The sequence below is a fragment of the Hyperolius riggenbachi genome, chromosome 5 (genome assembly GCF_040937935.1).
Source record: "Hyperolius riggenbachi isolate aHypRig1 chromosome 5, aHypRig1.pri, whole genome shotgun sequence".
Classification (NCBI taxonomy): domain Eukaryota; kingdom Metazoa; phylum Chordata; class Amphibia; order Anura; family Hyperoliidae; genus Hyperolius; species Hyperolius riggenbachi.
The window spans coordinates 364688207-364708975 of NC_090650.1; the positions used below are offsets into that span (position 1 = coordinate 364688207).

At 42.2% G+C, this 20769-nt stretch overlaps 1 long non-coding RNA gene across 1 annotated transcript in view; it reads left to right on the forward strand.

Annotated features, from left to right (window-relative positions):
• The first annotated feature begins 13868 nt into the window (after positions 1-13868).
• Positions 13869-20769, forward strand: part of LOC137517788 (uncharacterized) — an 84207-nt gene continuing 77306 nt past the window's right edge. The window contains exon 1 of the long non-coding RNA XR_011020666.1: positions 13869-13977. This is a non-coding gene — a long non-coding RNA (uncharacterized lncRNA). The remainder of the gene's footprint in view (positions 13978-20769) is intronic.

The following is a 20769-nucleotide window of genomic DNA, read 5'->3' on the forward strand; positions in this document are numbered from 1 at the left end:
TCAGCAGGAAGTCTAATCAAGAAGCTTGTAACGCAACATGAATATTGGCGTGGCTAGGATATGATGAACTTTATCTATCTGTATTTCTGTTTTCTGAATAAACTCCGTAAACATTGAAGAAGCCTGAGAAAAGTCTATCTCCTGCTTGCTGTGTTGAGAGTCAAGTTATCTCACAGTCTGTGAGACGCAACTATAAGAAGTTGATGGTGTCGAAGCAAGGTGATTTAGAACAGTTTCTAACAAGGAGAAAAGTGCTTTACAAATATTTCATTGTAGTAGAATACTGGTAAATGTACTAATGTTCTACAGTCTGCTACAGTAGAATATTGATGATTTTACAGATGTTCTACTATCACCCTCTGTACCTTAATTCTCACTTGAACCTTCTAGCATCTTTGCCTAACCCTAACCAACTCCCACCTTCACCTAACTTTAACCACTTCCGCCGACTCCTATCACTAACCACCACCACCCACTCACCACTTTTTTTGCACCGAGTTTGGCTACAGCGTAGCCCAAGTTCAGTAAACTGCAGTACTGCTTTCAGGATGCCCACCATTCCTACAGAGTGCTGCTAGCAGAATCTATGTAGCGGAAATCTGGTGCCACAATTCTACAGCTAATTTTGGCTACACTGTAGCCTAACTTCACTAAATTACTACTCCCTGCATGCCCACTACTAGTACGACAAGGTTCGGCCAGCTAAATCTATGTAGTGGAACTCTGTCGCCACAGTTTTCATCAGGTACCTCTTCACCCAGATCTCCAGCTATAGCTGGTATTTCTTAACATGGGCACTTATGGCAGCAGGGGCGCCTTAAGGCATAGGCAGGACAAGCCTTGGCCTGAGGCGGCATGCTGGGGAAGGCGCTGCAGCGGGACCGAGGCCACCCGCCGCTACTACTGTGCACTGCAGAACAACTCATTATATTTATTTATTCTCCGGCTGGCACCATCTCCGGTGCCTGAGCCATCAGCAAGCCCCCATTGTCGCCTCTACACACGCCCCCTCCTACCGCTCCTGGCCAATAGAAGCAGTGTTCAACACTGCTCTTCCCACTTCTCCTCCTTTAGTCCGGCCCCTTCTCCAAAGCAGCAGCCGCATGGTACAATGTTTACCAAGTGCGGTGCTGCCTCTAACTCCGCCCCCTGCCAGTCAACCAGGAGTCACCAGAGCGTTTGGGCTCCTGCTGCCCAGACCGTGCCCTGTCCTGCCCCTTGGCCCTGCGTGGCACACTGGCAGCTTCCCCCAGACATGTGGCTGTGTCTCCCTCCCCACGCACAGACACTCTTCCAGTCGGCAGAAGGACCACCAGGAAAGCCTCAGGAGTGTGTGTCTGCTGTGACTCAGGCACTGCCAGAAAGCCAGCCTCAGCGCAGCCTCCCAGGAGAGAGAAAGTTAGTGGGACCGGATGGAGGGAATGTTCTGAACACAGGCACAGCAGAGCAGCCAGCGTCATCTGACCTGGAGTGGAGCTGCATGGAGAGCCTGTGAGTACAGAGGACTAGCAGTAACATGTGTGTGAGGCAGGCCTTGTTCACATCTTCAGACACACACAGCGCTAGTGACCCCCCTCCCAACCCCCTCTCCATCCCACCCCCCCTCTGTAGTGAAAGGAGCAGAGATAGGATCGGAAGCACTGCATGAGGTATCTGCAGTGCTTCCTATCCTGTCTCTGCTCCTTTCACTACAGAGGAGGGGGAAGTGTGTGTGTGTACTGTGTGTGTGTAGTGTGTACTGTGTGTGTGTGTAGTGTGTACTGTGTGTGTGTGTGTGTAGTGTGTACTGTGTGTGTGTGTGTAGTGTGTACTGTATATGTGTGTGTGTAGTGTGTACTGTATATGTGTGTGTGTGGTTTGTGTACTGTATATATGTGTGTGTGTGAGTGTGGTGTGTGTACTGTGTGTGTGTGTGTGTGTGTGTGTGTGTGTGTGTGTGTGTGTGTGTGTGTGTGTGTGTGTGTGTGTGTGCGTGTGCGTGTGCGTGTGCGTGTGTGTGTGTGTGTGTGTGTGTGTGTGTGTGTGTGCGCGTGTGTGTTTTCACTGCAAAGTTTCTTTGTCTGACTGCCCTGTGATTATCCTGCAGGACATATGTTTCCCATAGGCTCCATCCTCTATCTCCCTCCCTCCTTTGATTATTTTCTGGTGAGACATTGCCGCATTACGATTACTTTCTGGTGAGACATTGCTGCATTACGATTACTTTCTGGTGAGACATTGGCGCATTATGATTATTTTCTGGTGAGATATTGGCGCATTACGATTACTTTCTGGTGAGACATTGCTGCATTACGATTACTTTCTGGTGAGACATTGGTGCATTACGATAATTTTTGGGTGAAATGCTGCCGTATTACGATTATTTTCTGGTGAGACATTGCCGCATTACGATTACTTTCTGGTGAGACATTGCCGCATTACGATTACTTTCTGGTGAGACATTGCTGCATTACGATTACTTTATGGTGAGACATTGGCGCATTACGATTACTTTCTGGTGAGACATTGCTGCATTACGATTACTTTCTGGTGAGACATTGCTGCATTACGATTATTTTCTGGTGAGACATTGCCGCATTACGATTACTTTCTGGTGAGACATTGCCGCATTACGATTACTTTCTGGTGAGACATTGCTGCATTACGATTACTTTATGGTGAGACATTGGCGCATTACGATTACTTTCTGGTGAGACATTGGCGCATTACGATTACTTTCTGGTGAGACATTGCTGCATTACGATTACTTTCTGGTGAGACATTGCTGCATTACGATTACTTTCTGGTGAGACATTGGCGCATTACGATTACTTTCTGGTGAGGCATTGCTGCATTACGATAATTTTTGGGTGAAATGCTCCCGTATTACGATTATTTTCTGGTAAAAAGCTGCCGCATTACGATTATTTCATGGTGAAATGCTGCCGCATTACGATTATTTTATGATGAAACATTGCTGCATTATGAATATTTTCTGGTGAAACGCTGCCACATTTCATGGGGCAGGGCACCGGGCGTGCGCCACAGGTTTTCTCGCCTGGAGTGACAAAATGGCTAGAGGCGCCCCTGTATGGCAGCCCCCTAATTCCCCAGGAGCTGGTCGCATGGAACCACCCAAAATACAAGGTGTTCTCACTCATCCCTAGTATCATCATGGCGCATCTTAAATATCTGTCTGTCAGATTGTGAGGGCATCTCCAGTACACAGCCCTCTTCAGGTCACACCACAGATTTTCTAATAGATATAGGCTTGGCCTCTGTCAAGACAATTCCAAAATATAATTTTTTTTCTATTGAACCCATTCTTTATTGATTTGGCTGTATACTTGCTGTATCCTTGAGGTCGTTGTCATTGTTGTCAGGTGGAAAAATGAAATTCCTCTTCATCTTCAGCTATCTAGCATACACTTGAAGATTTTGGGCCAAAAATGATCGGTATTTGGAACTGTTTATAATTCCCTCCACTTTGATTAAATCACCCTTTCCAGATGATAAAAACAACTACAAATCATGATATCATGGGGTTTATTGAGGTATGGTGTTTTATTTTTGCACCAAACATACCTCTTGGAATTGCGGCTCAAAAACTTCACCCTTACTCACATCAAACCATAATAGGTTTTCTCGAATACTTTTGGAAAATTTGATGTATTTTTTTTTTTTTTTGCCCAGATGTTTTTCATTGTAAGGCTTTCATTTTGCAACTCTACCCCCATAGTCCAGACATATGTAGAATATGGGAGATTGTTGTCGCAAAGTATAGAACCAGTACGTGATATACACATTCCTGCAGCACTTTTGGTGTTTTTTGTAAGTCTTTTGGCAGCCTCCCTGATCAGTTTTGATCTTGTATTTCCATCAGTTTTGGATTGATGTCCAGTTCTTAGAAATTGTTGAACACCAGCTATTATGAAGCAGGGGTGATGGGTCTGCACCAGGTTTCAGCTATTGTGTAGATGAAATACAGCTATCATGTGACAGGGGTGACAATCGACACTAAGGTTCAGCCATTATATAGCTGAAATCTGGATAGGTTGTTGCACATGTATAGCTAAGTAACAGTGTAAGCTATAGTGGGGAAAATATGTATTTGATCCCCTGCTAAAATCAGTTTGCTAACTTACAAACAAATGAACGGTTTGTAATCTTTTTGGTAGTTTAATCTTATTGAAAAGAGACAGAAAATCAACCAAAAATACAGAAGCAACACATTAAATGAAAGTTATAAATAGTTTTGCAAGTCACTCAATGGGCTCGATTCACTAAACCGCAATACCTCATATCACGGTGCGCTTTGCTTGCAATTGCAAATTTCACCGCGAAAATTCACGATTGCGTGAAAAAACGCACGCAAAAACATGAAAATGCTAGCGCGGCCATGATATGAGTTATCACGGTTTAGTGAATCGAGCCCATTGAGTGAAATAAGTATTTGATCTCCTACAACCCAGGGAGAATTTTGTTTCATACAAACTGGTTATGTGCCCATGGGGCACACAGATTACAGTTAATCGATTACAGATATTTATTCCTCACCTTAACTCATTAAGTGCATAAAAAAACCACCTGTCCACAGAATGGGTTCTTTTTATTACAACATCACTATGGGCAAAAACAAAGAGACGCTGAAGGACAAATGGTACAAGATTGTAGACCAGCCCAATGCTGGAATGAGCTTCAAGACTTTTAGAAAGCAACTTGGTTAAGGTGGCTATTATTGGTGCAACTATTCAGAAATGGAAGCAAATTTGTATCCTTCGTTTGCTTTCGGACTGAAGTTCTATGCATCATCTTGCCTCATGGGGTGAGGGTGATCATGAGAATGATGAGGGATCAGACCAAAACTACATGGAAACAGCTTGTTAATGATCTAAAAGCAGTTGGGACCAGAGTCACCAAGAACACTATTGGTAACATACTACATCATAATGGATTAAAAAATCTTGCACCACCCAGAAAGCCCCCCCCCCCCCCAGTTCAAGAAGGCACATTCAAAGGCTTTTCTTAAGTTTCCCAAAGAAAGGTAATTTAGAGTAGTATTGGGAAAGTGCTGTTTTTGGAGGAAGTACCATATTTTTTGGATCATAAGACTCACCTGACCATAACATGCACCTAGGTTTAGAACAGGGTTGAAGAGGCACCCAGGGTGGATAAAACGCTATCCACCCTCTGCACCTCTTCAACCCTGTTGTGCTAGTTTACCTCCCCCTCACCAGGCGGGATGTGTTTGGACTACAGTTGCTTGGCCAACTGCAGTACCAATCTCTTTTCTAAGAGTTCAACCGACCTTCTCCCAGCCATTCCTGGAGTGCCCGAGTGGAGATGGGATTGTTTTCTCCACCTGCTTCATGTGATTGGGTGCTCCTCAATGCAAACTACATTTATGAGTATAATCGTATTCAATACATTTCTCAAAATATTGTGCCATATTGCGCTATTGGGCTCCTGTGTTTTTTTTTTTCAAGGTATATACTCACCTCACCTAGTCACCTCGCCTTCACAAAGCTTTCGAGGACAAGAACCAGGGGGAAAAATACTAAATCTATGGTGCAGGGGTATCTTGTGGAGCTTCCCCCAAGCTGTCTTTCTAAGCTACACTGCCCAGCTGCCCCCCCCCCCCAACTAAAGTAACACCCACTTAAACGAATCCCAAGCTACAGTAACCCCCATTGCCCCCAGCTACACTAATCTCCAAGGCCCCCCAGCAACAGTAAACCCACAACTGCCCCCAAGCTACAGTCACCCCCACCTACATTGCCCCCCAAGCTACAGTCACCCCCACCTACACTAATCCCCATTGACCATCAGCTACACTAAACCCCACTGCTACAAGCTACAGTAGCCACCCCAGCTACACTAATAACCCTCCCCACATAATTTAATTAACAGGGTACCTAAATATTAGATCCTACTATTACATCAGCCGATCCTACCCAAACTGCGCAGAGGCTTCACTGCTCACTGTAGAGTGTGCTAAGATGTTATGGTGCACAGGGTCGGTAAGTATGGAGTGTCAGGCTGCCCCTATGTCTAATGCACAGCAGAGGTCAGGAATACCAGATTAAACTAAAAAATCCATTGTTATTGACTGAAGAGAAAGCCACCAGAAATATTGTGTAATTTAATTTAAATGCACAGCATAAAGCAGTCATATACCAATAGACCGCCTACATGCATCTCCTTATGTACTACTAGAGATGGCCCGAACGATTTGGTGGCGAACGGTTTCAGGCGAACTTCCTGGGGTTCGCGATCGCGGAGAACCGCAAACTTTACCGGAAGTTCAGTTCGCCCCCATAGTGCACCATTAGGGTCAACTTTGACCCTCTACATCACAGTCAGCAGGCACATTGTAGCCAATCAGGCTACACTCTCTCCTGGAGCCACTCCCCCCGTATAAAAGGCAGGCATTGCCAGCCATTTTACTCACTCGTGTGCCTGCAGTAAATAGAGAAGGGACAGCTGCTGCAGACTCTGTCATAGGAAAGAATAGTTAGGTTTTGTAGGCTTTTAAGCTTGTTCCTTGCTGATTCCTATTGCTAAAATAGCACCCCACAACAGCTCTTTTGAGAGCTAATCTTGTTCTTGTGATCTATTTTTTTTCTGTGTGTCCCACTGACACTTGTGTTGCATAGACAGCCTTGATAATTCCTACTGTGTGTGCCACTGCCAGGCCCAGCACATTCAGCGACTACCTGTGTGTGTGACAGGTGCACATTACCTATCACTGCATATACCTACCTGTTGTTCACTGTGCACCCACCCACCTACGTGAGCACACGCAGTGTCACTGTGCCTGTCTGCTACCTGTCTGTGTGTGACAGGTGCACATTGTTATACCCATTACTGCATATATCTACCTGTTGTGTTCAGTGCACCCACCTACCTACATGAGTGCACGCAGTGTGATATACCACTCCGTGCATACCTGTTAACTGCCCCTGTGGGACTGCACATTGTATTAGTCAAGTCAGTGCATACCTTTCACTTCATCCCCCCCCAATATGGACAAAACAAAAGGCAGGGATAGGCCACCTGGCAGGTCTGTTCGTGGTCGCGCTGTCGTGATTTCATGTGGCCCTCGACCAAAGTACAGTGTTCAACCCCCAATATTGTCAGGACGTAGCTGACTGTTTAACACAGAACACCTCATCTTTCTCAGCTTCCGCACGGAAGCGTGACATATCTTCCTTCTCCTGCTCTGATTCTGGCACCCCACTTAACACTCAGTCGGCCGCCACCACCAAAGTGCCATCACCCCAGGGCTCAGCGGTGTGGAATTTTTTTTGTGTGTCTGCCTCAGATGAGAGCAATGCCATCTGTACTCTCTGCCATCGAAAATTGAGCCGTGGAAAGACCAAGACCCGCGTAGGGACAACTACCTTATGAAGGCACATGATTACAAAGCACAAACTGCAATGGGATGACCACCTGAGGAAAAGAAGCACACAAAAGCAAAGCCACACACCGCAGTGGAAGATACCAGGCTGCAAATTTTTCTCAAAAAGGCGATACCTAAACTGTACCGTGATGTTGAAAGGCAAGTGGTGACATCTCTGGCACACAGCGTTGGGTCAAGGGTAGTGTTGGGCGAACACCTGGATGTTCGGGATGAACATGGGCCAGATGTTCGGCATGTTCGGCCCGAACCCCGAACTCAATGGAAGTCAATGGGACCCCGAACATGCCCATTTTGGGGGCCCTATGGGGTCGCAGGCATAAGGGGGAGCATGCCCCGATCGTGGGGGGGGTCGGAAATTCCCCCCACCCCCTCCGCTAGCGCTCCCCCCTCTGCCCGCTTCCCCATAAAAAAAGTTTAATGCAAGTTACATAGTACCGGTGGCTGGCAGTGGAGTGAGGAGGAGGAGTCCGAGTAGGAGAGTGACGCGTTGAGGCCGGGCAGTCACGCGTACCCTTGTATGCGTCATCACGTAGAGGACGTGAGGTCAGAGAAAGGGCGGAAGTGCCACAAGGGTACTACAGCTGAACCGCCCGCTGCCCGGTCTCAACGCGTCACTCTCCTATTCGGACTCCTCCTCCTCACTCCACTGCCAGCCACCGGTACTATTTAACTTGCATTAAACTTTTTTTATGGGGAAGCGGGCAGAGGGGGAGCGCTAGCGGAGGGGGTGGGGGGAATTTCCGACCCCCCCCGCGATCGGGGCATGCTCCCCCCTTATGCCTGCGACCCCATAGGGGGGCCATATTCGGCCGAACAGAGCCCTGTTCGGCCGAACAGGGGCCCTGTTCGGCTGGCCATTGAGCAGTTCAGGCGAACCCGAACAGTTTGGCCGAACACCATTAGGTGTTCGGCCGAACTCGAACATCACCCGAACAGGGTGATGTTCTGCAGAACCCGAACAGTGGCGAACACTGTTCGCCCAACACTAGTCAAGGGTACATCTGACCACGCATGCCTGGTCTGCAAAGCACGCTCAGGCCTGCCCAAAGGGGCGCACATCCTGACAAAGCTTGCAGATGGGCGGGCGCAACGCGTAGGTGGGCGGGTTCAAGTCCCGTAGCCGGAACTCCGTGTGTGACTGCAGCTAAACAGCGTGGCACTGGGGAGTCTGTCACCGCACGTACAGCAGGATTACCAGAAGCTCCCCGCCTATGCATACCGGCAGGGCGGGTAGAGTTGGGGACAAGGCTTGATGACAAGAAAGGGTTGCGACCAAAGACTAAACTGCAAACATGGGAGGAGTGGGCCACTCAATCCGGCCAATCTGGTGACAGCAGAAGTGGTAAAATCGCTCCAGACTTACACTCCACACGCAAGCGGCAGACCACATGGGATAACGCTAACCATACTGCCCATATGTAGCATAATACCCTCTCTCCCCCTCTCTGAAGACCACAGTACAATTGGTACCAGTAAGGAGATATGAATGGGGTGGCATGTATGCACAGTGTTAGTGTGGTTAAAGTTCCAATACGGCTATTTTAATTGTTTTTATTGGTTTGGTCTGTGTATGGCACAACGTTTTCATTAAAGCCAATTTTTCTACTTTTTCACAAAACCTATGAGCAACTGGCCTATTTTTTTATTGTATTGCTGCCCAAAGACTAAGTCAGTCCCCACACACAGCATCTCTGCCTGCAGGCCACTTGACTGCCTTCTCCGCCACCACCAACAGGGTCCAGGACTCCAGGCGGAGTCCTGAATTTGTAAGGCCGCTGCTAGCAGTGGCCGCTATAATAATTTTTCTGGTGCGTGTACATGCCTGGCTAATTTTTCTGGCTGCACTGCAGCTGCAACAACAAAACAAAAAGCATGTACATGTGGCAATTCCCCTTCGTGATCATTACCTTGCCGTGGTGAAGAGGCTTGCGTATCACAATGAAGCAATGACCGACGGCTATATGAGCGTGTCGGGGGAGGGGGCACACCCACGATAATAAGGTCGTTGCTTCATTGTGGACAGACCAAATTTCATCAGCTGGACAGTCACTGTTCTGTCATTGAGCTACCACATCCCGGTGACCATATGGGCTTGAAAACCGCCACGGCCTGCACTCTCGCCATGGTGCGCACCAGTCCAGCACGGCCGGCACAACACAAACAGCTGTTTGCGGTACATTACACAGTGAGTTTGGTGTGTCAGTGTGAAGCAGTACTCTAATTACACTCGCTGATTGATGTATACACATGCAAGATGTTTTAAAGCACTTTAGGCCTGCAATTTAGCATTCAGGCAGGGAACACGATTGACTTTCAGTTTTCTGTGCGTGTTTTTCTGCATACTTTTTCTGCACACCAAGTGTGTTTCCATGCAGGAAAACTCGCGTTTTTTCACAGCAGCTGATGTAATTGATAGAGAAAACTGCCAAAATGTGCAGAGTCATCATGCAGAATGTCAGTTTTTTTTCTGCGTGGGAACAACACAGTAAGTGTGAACTAACACATTGATTAACATGAGTTCTCTGTTTTTCTGTGAAGAAAACGTGCATGAAAACAGTCAAGTGTATTCCCTGCCTCAATGTGATTTCGGCCTTTAAAACGCTGCTTTGCGTCAATTCCAGATTATTCCCCAAGACTTTTGGCGTCTATCCCACTATGCTATGCCCCCCTCCAGGTGTTAGATCCCTTGAAACATCTTTTCCATCACTTTGGCCAGCATAAGTGTTTCTATTTTTCAACGAAAATCGGAGGTTCGGGCCATCTCTATGTACTACTAGCTGTATGTATCATACATTCAGTTTAAGCCAGAAACATTTAATGTTGGCAAGTTTATACTACAGTTGGCTGATGGTGTAATGGTTAAGGGCTCTGCCTCTGACACAGGAGACCAGGGTTCGAATCTCGGCTCTGCCTGATCAGTAAGCCAGCACTAATTCAGTAGGAGACCTTTGGCAAGTCTCCCTTACACTGCTACTGCCAATACAGCGCGCCCTAGTGGCTGCTGCTCTGCTCTGGCGTGCAAGGAGAAAAGTCCGCAAGGAGAAAAGCGCAATATAAATGTTATTTGTCTTGTCTTGTCTACTATCCCTAAGGCTCCTGTGAACTTCCCACTCTCCCCCCTACCTGGCAATTGTACATTGTTATACCGGCCCAGCTCCCCCACACTTAGCCTTCTGTAAATTCCCTTCTTGGTAATTGCATGAAAGCCATATCAGAATGAAGCGTACAGTGGAAGCCAGAAAACCCTAACCAGCGCAATTCTCCATTCTTTGTCCCCTCCTGCTTGCATCCTTACAGGCACCCTCTCACTGTATGAACTAATGGTCATGGTGTGAGGATGCCAGCAATGACTGGAGAAAAAAAAAATGAAAGCCAGTGTCCTTCCCACAGTTAATATGGTTTCTACATGTAATTCAAAGCAAAAACATTACTGCAGGGTACAAAGGCCTAGACACAAATCATTAACCATACTACACACAGGGTAGCCGCAGCGGAGGATCACATGGCCCCAGGACTTTAAAAAAAAAAATTGTGGCATACGCTAGCTAAGCGTATGCATAATGTTGCTCCGGTCCCCCGCAATCGTCCACAATATCTTCCGGTATATGTACCCCCCAGCGTTCCCACACCGGCACAGCAGCCCAATCGGCTCCAGGCTTTGCGATGTTGGCGATCGGGTTGAAGTCATGACATCATCTCCAATCGTCGCCATAGCAACGCCGGAAGCTAATCGGGAAACTGCGCTTTTCGTGGGATCGTGGCAAGGTATGTATAGCTGGCGGTGATCGGCGGCCATGGGGGGGACCGGAGCAGCTAAAGCATTTAAAAAAAAAATTGGGGGCAAAAAAACTCCCGGCGGACGCAGCCTCAGAAACTGCGTACCGCCAAGGGGGTTAAAGAAGCAACAGGGCATAGCTAGAAAGTTTTGTAAAAGTATAGGCAAAAATATTGTTATCCTTTATGACTTAATTTCAGGGTTCCATATTCTGATTTGCATATATCAGTGTTCCATATTCTGATTTGAGGTACATTTGGTTGCTATTAAAAACACAAATATTTCACAATTTTTTTGCACTTGAAATAGGATGGTACGGCAGTCTAGGCACTTACATGGGTAGCTAAATATGAACAAGTCTTATGTGCCTTAGGCTTGCCAAACATATTTTTAACCAGTTCAGGACCACAGGCTTACACCCCCCGAGTGACCAGGCTATTTTTTTACAATTCAGCAAACTGCAGCTTTAACAGTGTGCTGCATGGCCATACAACTTAGCAGCCAAATGAATCCCCCCTTTTCTGCCCACTAACACAGCTTTCTGTTGGTAAGATCTGGTCACTGCTGTAGGCTGTATTTTTTTATTAACTTAAATATTCTTTTTTAAATAAAAATTACTTTTTTTTATTTAAACCCTCCCTCACTACCCATGAGAGTCAATCAGCATGCTCATCTCTCATAGGCATCAGCCTATGAGATATGATCGTTTGTGAGCCACTCGAGGGGACAGCTCAGTGACAGAGCTGTTCCCGTCGTACAGCGCTGCACTAGATCGCAGTGCTGTACAACCGTTAGAAACATTTTTTTTATTTCCAACAGCCTGCTAGCCCCACCACTCTGTCATGCAGCGGGGATGCACACGCATGTGAGCGTGCGACCCCAGCAAATCTCCACCCACCGCTCTTGATGCCGATTGCTGTTAGGCGGTCCTGGGGTTGCCACCTTCCCGATGCCTATCGGTGTTAGGTGGTCGAGAAGGGGTTAAGTGTCTTCTTTTAGTTGTATTGACCAATGTTCAGCAAAATTAACCATTACCCCATATACTTACACTAAACTTATATTATATTATTTTAAAAGTATAAGACCAAATTATTATTATTATTATTATTATTATTATTATTATTATTATTATTATTCAAGGCCATTGAAGATGACCATGTACCATAGATATAACTGTAACATTTATTATATCACCAAAATGTATGTGTTTCAATGCATCTACAACAATTAGAGTCTCATATTTATTTTAGAATCCAAAGGATACACATAGTCTTTACATTTTGAAAAGATAACTAAAATTAAATATACATCAAAATGTTAAGCAATCATCACCAATGTTAGAACATTAAAACAAATGCACAGGAATAAACAATATGAAGGGAACTACAAATGAAGGCAAGCTGCACAGGCATTGTTAAACTTCTCTGTCCGTAATTGCAACTGTGACCTACAGAGGTAGCCCTTTCCCAATAAAGAGATGTGAGAGCTGAACATAGTTCATTGTTTCATTCCAAAACGAATAACTTGCAAAGCAAATACATAATCATTATACCACTGACTTTAGATTGAATAGGCTACAGTGATGATTGTCATTTTAAATGTTGTATTTCCCATTTTCACCATGCAGCAGAGATAATCTAAATAGTATGCAGATCACTGTTACTCAGCTAAAAAATTCACAGGGAAATAAGGGCACTACAATATTGAGACATTCAATCTGAACACATATTATCTCCTTAGTATAATTGCAATTTATTATTAGGTTTTCTTTATTTATTCTTTTTTTTTTTTTTTTTACTAAATTTTGCAATGGGGTTATTTTAGTAATAATATTAGTTAACAGATAATAGAAAAATTAAAAAATACAATTAGGCATTTATAGATAAATGTCCTACATCTCTGATATTTACAGACATTCATTCGAAATATATTAAATGCATATGAAACAAAAAAAAATACTATTTATAAAATATACTATGATTCAAAATGTATAATTAGTACACATTTTTTTGCGCTAGGATAGGAGGATGCCATGAACCAGTTTTTAGATGTGACATTTATGTTTGCATATAAATAAAAGCAAAATGACAAACAAAGAATACAATCTCATATTGTAGCATTCAGCAGTAAAAAGAGAGATAGCCTGCTTGCTGCTCCCAATCACCAAGTGGTTGCTATAGTTACAAGGTCAGAAAATATGCCTTATCCCCAGTTGTCCAAGGCTTGCACATGTCACTTCTGAAACTATGAATTTTATATACAGGTCAGGATAAGAATGCCTAAGAAATAAACAGGGACTGGACAATAATTGCAGATAATGCTTTTATATCTTTGCATCATTCAGAGATGCATTTTTCTTTCCTTCCCTTATAGTTTTAGCATTTTTATGCAGCTGCATAGTTAATATTATGGTTTTTTTTTTTAAATCAATTTAATTTTTACTACTCATTTTTTCATAAAATGTATTTTAAATTATTTATTGTTCATTATCATGGTAATTGAACTTTCTTTAGAAATCTCTGCAGCTTATTGTGTATTTTGAAAATATAAGGATTTAATGGATAAAAAAAAATATTTTAGCTTGCTATAGAGTAAACAAAATTATTAAATATTCTGCAAGCTGTCAATATGCCAATACATTGTAAAATTATTTTTAAAGAATCATTTTTGAAATGCTGCAATATACATCCATATATCATTTTTATACAATTTGTTAATTGCAACTGAATTGGAGTTTTTGAAAATGGCCAGAAATAAAAATTAGGAGGCCTTAAGGATTCTTAGAACAGTGCAAAACCAGGTAGGTCACCAATTCAGCAAATGACAAATGTGCATGTGCATGTATATTACTATGCTTTAAATGTTTGAATGTAGTATATGTTTAGCATGCTTTGGCATTTTTTTCTTTGTATTGTAAAATGTAGCTATGTTGCATGAGTAATTTAGATACTCATCTATTTAATTTTAAAAATTACCTACCTTTACAGATTTTTGAAAAAATCTAAAGAAAAAATCATATATATATATGGGATCGGGATCCTTGTATAGAGCAGAGGAACTATATAAGACATAACACTAGATATGCTGGTGCACCTTTCCTCTGGATTGACGCTTTTGTTCAGATGAACCTGTTTTTCATTTTTTTTTGTTGGTCAGAAAAGATTAGTCTTCACATTGATAACAATCCTTTCTTTTTTTTTTTTTTTTTTAGAAAGCAGCATTCAAATGAGAAACTAAGTACATTTCTTTTCAACAGGCAATTTACCCCATGATGAGATATGCTTTCGCTTTTTTCTTTGACATTCTAGCATCTAGCAGCACAGCAGGTATCCAGAGGTTAGGCTTCAAATAAAGGATAACTACATTCTTACATTAATAGATGCCATTGTATGATTTTGTCATATTATTGGAGCATTTAGTTCCTTTAATTGTGCTTTTAAAATTATACATGATAAAGCTGTCCAGACTGAGGTTACAAAATATCCTACCTATTCTTCAATAATAACTGTTGTGTTTCCAGAATGCTCTTATGTTTTTTCTCTCTCTTTCTGTGACTGAAGACAGCAGAAGATACATAGGCATTATTTATACACACCATCTTAACTTCTGTAGTCCTTATCTAAGAGGAATACTAGTTAAAACTCATACACAACACACACACACACACACACAAACAAACACACACACACGTGTTCTCTTTTTTAGACAATAATAAAACTTTATTTTTTCATAAACTTCTTCTTTTTCCATTGCCTTTTTTTGTATGGTCATGCGAGTCCAGGTTATATGTCTTCTGGCCTACATGCAACCTTGCCTATTAGTCAGTCCCCAAGCCATTGATGTGAACCATCAGCCCTATGATTTCTCTGGTTCATTCATTTTGTGGTTCTCTAACGATCTCTGCCCTAGCTCTAAATCCTGCCTTTATTGTAGACAGAGCTGACAACAGGCAGCCTTGTCTTTCATTTCCTTGATGTACTTTGTACTGCAGTATGGCTTTTGTTAGTATTGATGCAAACATTACCATAAACCACCACCTAGGGACCAGAAACAATTGACTAACTGTTTTCAAATCCAATACACTTAAGTTGATCAGACACAAAGTTTAAGTACAGTTTGCTATAACAGCAGCTATGCTGTGTGGCCTCAACCTTTATAGACTGAAAAATAAAGGTCAATGGCACATAGCTACTTATGTCAAGACTGAGTGCAATGCTATGTATGCCAGAAATGAAATCATTTCCTTTACCAGCTCTGCTTTCAACAATGTGTCACCCTCCCTGTCCTCAAAATGCAGGTGATAAAAACATAAATGTGTTAGTAAAATACATATTTATTGAAAAGTCATGATTTTTACTGTGGGTTGATATGCATTTTAAACTGGTTAATGTAAAATTTCCCAGTTAAATTCTAAACAGCATACTAACAATCACTGCACTCATTAAAATTGAATATTTTTCAGCATATGGACAATTTTCAAAGTTAGCTGTGTGGTAAATGCAAAACGGTGTCTGACCCTTTTTGTGTAAAGAGCAGTGACTGGGTCATTTGCTTTTTAAGCATCGTTAGATCCAGCTTCAAGTCTTTGTAAAAAAAAGGCTATTCACTTTCCATATGATGCTTCAAAGATGCAGCTGAATCTTTGAAGTTTTCCCCTAAATTAAGCAGGAAAAAAATAGGAAAAAATACATAATCTAAAAAATTGCAAATATATTAGTGGAGAAAAAAAGGCTTTGATTTTTTTTTCTTTACTGGAGGTGTCAATTTATTATGACCCAAAACTTATAAGAACCTGAAAACTAGATAAATAATTCTCCAATATTTCCCTCTTGACATGGTAGGAAATTATTTTTCTACAGATACAGTATGTGCAATGGTTAAAAATATAGGTGCAAATGCATGTAATGCTACAGTTCAGACATGATGCACCATTAAAGTACATATACTTAAAATTAGATTATATATTTTTTTAATTATTTTTATTTATGTACAAAACTGGCAAAATCACTTTACTTCCAAGTCTTAAGTTGTTAAAATATGCACTAGGTGCAAAGTACATTTAGAGCAATGACGTGCCTAATGATTTAAGACACTCTGTTTAAATTAGCCAATACTTAGGAGGCTATTTAATTTTTACTCAAATTTTATGCTAATTTACAGTAATCTTTAAAAGAGCATACTGAATAACACTAATTTATTGTGTGAACATCTCAAAAGGATCTCAGGGAAGTTTATTCTTTACAACAGATGCAGGAAAGCAAAAGTGATTTAGGCTTTGAGTTCAGCGTGTCATACCCTTCTTGACATCATTTTATTTTTTAAGCATCATCCAATGGACCGTGTAAGATATATAGGGGTTGTTGGCTTTGGCTGTAGAATTTATGGTCAGCCCCTTGGACTGAAATACTCCTTAATAGAATTTTGTGATAGGTTTCCCCAATGTATTTTTAATTGAGTAATATTGCAAATGCTCATAAGTTACACATGTAACTTATTGACCAATTAACATTAAAAACGTACAGTCTTGAGAGGGATCTTAATTTAAGCCACAAATGCACACATGCATCATATGATTGTTGAGTGAGGTGAGCAATACACTACTATCTGAAGTAACATTGCATAACATCAAACATGATCATTTATATCATAAATATAATCCACATATAATTAATTTTAAATAAGAAACAAAAATATTCTCACTTTAAAAACTACCATTCCCTCAACAGATCCAAACATAATACGGTTTCAGTGGTAATCAGATGGAATAAGCATGATGGTTCTTATTCAATTCACTTTTTCTCCTAAGTTTTCTCCTGGGTGATATGTCACAATTTTTATCAATAAAATGCCTTTTGAGCTACCAGCAAGCAAAATACTCGCTACAAAAATGCTGACAGTATTTTTTCACCTACAATTTGGTACTTTTCTAATTACAAAGTGATGAAAAGTTATTTTAAACAGAAGATGAAAAATATCTCCCTGAATTAAATCAGGCCCTATGTGTCCAGAAACTTCTCTAGGCACTCCCAACAGTGGATCACAGTTGACATCGCCTATGCTGCCCACAGAGATTCATTTGTTAGAAAACGGTGAAAACAATAGGTACAGTTTTATCTGAGTTGCTTAGGTACACATTTATATAATTATAATTATTGTAATTATTTAATATTTATATAGCACCGACATCTTACACAGCGCTGTACAGAGAAGATAGTCTTGCCACTAACTGTCCCTCAGAGGAGCTCACAATCTAATCCCTACCATAGTCATATGTCTATGTATGTATTGTAGTGTATTTATTGTAGTCTAGGGCCAATTATTTAGGGGGAAGCCAATTAACTTATCTGTATGTTTTTGGGATGTGGGAGAAAACCAGAGTGCTCGGAGGAAACCCACTCAGACACGGAGAACATACAAACTCCTTGCAGATGTTGACCTGGCTGAGATTCGAACCAGGGACCCAGTGCTGCAAGGCGAGCGCGCTAACCACTACGTCACCATTTATCATTGATAAGGCAAGTTTGGGTAGCAGTGCCAATTGGAGTTTTTCTAGTGCTAGGTTCAGGACAAGGGTTTTCATTTAAATGGTTAGTGTTTGGCATTTCCATTACAGGTTTGTATTAGGAGGATCGGTTTTCACAATAATGTTAGAAATATTTTTTACTGCTAGGTCAATCAGTTAGTTAGATATTCCAGTTATTGTTAGGCATTTCGGTTATAGGGTTTGTGTTAGGCATATCAATAGGAGAGTTAGTATGAGAGGATATGGTAGGGTGAGGTTAGACGATTAGTGTCGGGAATAATCACAAAAAAAGTTGAGAAACCTAACAAGAATATTGGTAATATTATGTTGCCGATATTCTTAATTTTGGCAGCAAAAAAATATGATAGCCTATACAAAAAATATGCAATAACGCAGCTCTTGCTTCACATCTTAAGCTTTTCATAATGATCAATTTCATAAACTAGTGTAGGCGAGGAGTCCGCCAGCCTCAGGGACTTCCATAGAATATAAGGAGTCCTAGTGTTGTAAGAGGTCCATCAAGCCTCTCATTCAGAAGTGCATAAATGCAGAAATTCTCATTCAGGAATTAACCCTTAAAGTACCACTGTCGCGAACATCATAACATTTGAAATATGTATACATCTAAAAAGTAAATTTCTTCCAGAGTAAAATGAGCCATGAATTAATTTTGCTGTCACTTACAGTAAATAGTAGTAATAGTAGAAATCTGACAGAACCGACAGATTTGGGACTAGCCTATCTCCTCGTGGTGGTTCTCAAGGTTTTCTTTATTTTCAAAAACACTTGGTAAATGGCAATTGCTCTGTTGAACTGCCAAAAAATGTATGGTTAGCAGAGAGGCTAGCCAGGATCTTTGCATAAATCTTTTCAGGGGGTGTCTTTATAAAGAATAAAGGCCATGCTGGGAATCCCATATGGAGAGATGGACCAAAAATTGACGGTAATATCAGATTTCTACCACCTACCGAAAGTGACACCACAACATAGGAGAGTAGTAATCTATGGCTCATTTTACTCAGGAAGAAACATACTTCTTATTTGTTTACATATATTTTAAAGAGACTCTGAAGCGAGAATAAATCTCGCTTCAGAGCTCATAGTTAGCAGGGGCATGTGTGCCCCTGCTAAATCGCTGCTATTGCGCCGCTAAACGGGGGTCCCTTCACCCCCAAACCCACCCCTGCAAGACTTGGTCACAGACTTGGTCGCTCCTGGAGGCAGGGCTAACGGCTGCAGCCCTGCCTCCAGTCGCGTCTATCAGCGGCGCATCGCCGCCTCTCCCCCGCCCCTCTTAGTGAAGGAAGACTGAGAGGGGCGGGGGAGAGGCGGAGATACGCGCTGATAGACGCGCATGGGGCAGGGCTGCGGCGGTTAGCCCTGCCCCAACCAGGAAGCGCTCCCCCGCTGCACCGAGGGGATTTAGGGGTGAAGGGACCCCCGTTTAGCGGCGTGATAGCGGCGGTTTAGCAGGAGCACACATGTCCCTGCTAACTATGAGGTCTGAAGCGAGATTTATTCTCGCTTCAGACTCTCTTTAAATGTTAAGATTTTCATGACAATGGTCCTTTAACGGATATATATCTAACTTCTTTTTATTTCATTCAGTAGCAGATATACAACTTATAAAACTAGCACAACTAGTCAAGTGCTCCAAAGACAAAAGGCAACAGACCCGAAACATTGTGCTGGTTTTATTTGTTGTATCACCGCTAATGAATTAAAGTTGGCTATATAGCCATTAAGGGTCAAGTCTTGAGTGGGAATTTATGCATGTTTGGCCATTTCATACTAGCTTTTTATTTTTTCTTCATACAAGAAAATGTGCAAACCAAGTACCTTCTAATTATTTACTTACCTTCCTACCAACAATTACTTCTAATATTTACAATATAACAGACATTACAGTTAACCGTTTTATTAGCCTAAGTTATATTAATTAAATATTTAATGCTATGTAAATATCTTCACTGAAATGATCATTGTAGACAAATTGAAAGGAATGACTCGTCTTTCCTGATATTGCAGAACTCATATATAGGAGCATTGCTAAGCTATAAGAGATAAGTATATGTTGGTCATAAACTATATGATAATAAATGTAGATGATAATAAAAAAAAATATTAAGAGTATTGACATACTGAATGTTTCATGGAATATACTTTCACGACCCAGGATAATTTACCAAGCTAATCTCCTTCTCATTTCACACTTCTTACATAGCCTCAGGATAAAAACTATTCCCCCTCAAAATTCTATCAACCTACAATATAACATCCCTTCAATATAAGAACTATAGCTCTCTATGTCCTAACCTCCCCCAGCTACTAACTCTAACCACTCCCAGCTACTATCTCTAACCACTCCAAACTCAAAAAATGATCCAAATTACTAATCCAATAAAGAGAACCAAAGCTCAAATCCACTGTCACAGATGTTTTTAAAACCCCACTCTGAAGCAAGCTCACAACAAGGCCAAGATTACACTGGCTGCTGGGTAATTTCAGCATTTATAGTTTCAGTAAGGAGTTACTGTGTTTTTTGGCATATAAGACACTCCCTCACCTTGGTTTAGAGGGCAAAAACCAGGGAAAAAAATATACTAAATCTGGTACGTCCATGGTCCAGCCGCAGAGCCGGATTGAGGCTAAATGGGGCCCTAAGCAAAGTAACTGATTTGGGCCCCCCCATCATGTCGTAATAGAATCAGAAGATGCAGCTGCACAGCAACATACCGCACACACCGCAGCAGCCGAGCTACTGGTTGCTATGGGCAACAGCCCGCTTTCCTCTGTGGGTGCACAATCCAGGGAATATCAGTGGCAAAATGCAGAGTGAGAGATGAATGGCTGGGACATTTGCACTCAGGGGCTGGTGCAACCCTGTGAAGAGGGCGCCAGATATCACAGCAGCAGCACTTTCCCCCTGCATCTACAGCCTGGCAATAGCAGAAAGCTCTGGACACCGCCAAACTGGAAGCCATTCCCCAGACAGAATTACATAACCATCCCCACCACTGAACAACTGATTTCCTCCCAAACTAGACAGCCACCATGCAACCTCTATCC